Genomic DNA, 1,574 nt, shown 5'->3' with positions numbered 1-1,574 from the left:
AAATGGGGCTGGAGGTGTAGTTTGAAGATAAAAATGGGTCAGGGGTGTAGCTCGGAGGTTGAATGCCCTGGGTTCCATCCCCAGGCTCGCAAACAAACAAACAAACAAACAAATAAATAAATAAAAGAATTTGTACAGCCTTCTGTAATTTCAAAGAGGTAGTGATAGATGTGGTCACTGAGAGATCTGGCCCTGAGGCCATGCTGGAGGAAACAAGAACAAAGATCCAAAGAAAGAGAAACACCAGATGACCTGGTCACTAGCACACCAATCAGTGGATTACACGACTACCCCTGTGCGCCCCCTTCCTTGCCCCATAAAAAGCCCCCGCCTGTAAGGAGATGGGCTCCTGCCTCTCGTGGGCTCTCTCCCCTGTCAGATGCCTCCTTCTAAGTTTTATTCCTAAAAACAGTCTTTTTCCTGCTGTCGGGCGTGTTTTCTTTGCTCCCACACAGCCCAACACCAGACATCTGTCCTCTTGGCAATGTCAAATGCAGTTTCTTCCAAGTGATTCTTCAAACCTGGTTTGCTGTGAGGGCTCAGAAAGAGAAGTTTTAGGGTATCTTTTCTGTCTTAGTTCCCAGCAGCAAGATGTAAGGAGTAAAGAGGCCTTTTGTTTGAACTTTGGTATCTGGCATTATTCCACTTACAAGCACTGTGCGGGGGATCCAGCCATCCATAATCACCGCATGAATGGTGAGGGCCCCTGTACCCACCGTGGGATAAGCTCACAGACAGTCTCTAAGTGTCTGATGTAGATCACCAGGTGGAGAGGGGCGTACTCATCCTCATTCCTAGAGTTCACATGAGTGGCCGTCTCAGAACGTTGTCTCCGCACTGTAGTAAGCCGAATTTTTTCAGCAGCCCAAAGAAGTAACTTGCTTGGATCTTTTTCCATTTCTTTTTCTTGCAATTGATACTACTCTTAATATTTTTTCATTTGCTTTAACCAATTCAAGTTGGTTAAAGTTTTCAGAAAAGTCCAAGGAATTCTCTGGGTCTTGTTCGCCATCATCGTTTACCTTCTCTTTTCCCATTTTTATTATTTATTTACGTACTTATTTGTGGTACTGAAGATTGAACCCAGGGGCATTCTACCTCCAAACTATACCCCCAGCCCTATCTTTTAAAGTTCTTTATTTGAAACAGGGGTTTCACTAAGTTGCAGAGGGCCTCACTAAGTAGCTGAGGCTGGCTTCGAACCTGCAATCTTCCTATCTCAGCCTCCCAAATGCTGGGATTACAAGCGTGCACCACCACACCTGGATTCCTTCCTTCCTTCCTTCCTTCCTTCCTTCCTTCTTTCCTTCTTTTCGTCTTCCCTCCCTCCCTCCCTTCTTCCTTCCTGTCTTTCTTCCTTCCTGTCTTTCTTCCTTCCTTCCTTCCTTCCTTCCTTCCTTCCTTCCTTCCTTCCTTTCTTTCTTTCTTTCTTTCTTTCTTTCTTTCTTTCTTTCTTTCTTTCTTTCTTTCTTTCTTTCTTTCTTTCTCTTTCCTGCCGGTACTGGGGATGAAACCCAGGGGCATTCTACCTCTGAGTTACATTTGCAGCCATATTTTTTATTCTTTATTTTGAA

The 1,574-nt window shown here is 44.5% G+C and overlaps 1 pseudogene across 1 annotated transcript; it reads right to left on the bottom strand.

Moving 5' to 3' along the window:
* Window positions 1-402: 402 nt before the first annotated feature.
* On the bottom strand, window positions 403-1,037 carry LOC308273161 (ankyrin repeat domain-containing protein 49-like; annotated as a pseudogene). Its single transcript has one exon. The product of its transcript is annotated as an ankyrin repeat domain-containing protein 49-like (transcript).
* Between the last annotated feature and the right edge of the window lie 537 nt (window positions 1,038-1,574).

The sequence above is a fragment of the Muscardinus avellanarius genome, assembly GCF_963383645.1.
Source record: "Muscardinus avellanarius genome assembly, chromosome: 14".
Taxonomy (NCBI): domain Eukaryota; kingdom Metazoa; phylum Chordata; class Mammalia; order Rodentia; family Gliridae; genus Muscardinus; species Muscardinus avellanarius.
The sequence above is the reverse complement of the archived record's forward strand: the minus strand, read 5'-3'. Positions and strand labels throughout refer to the sequence as shown.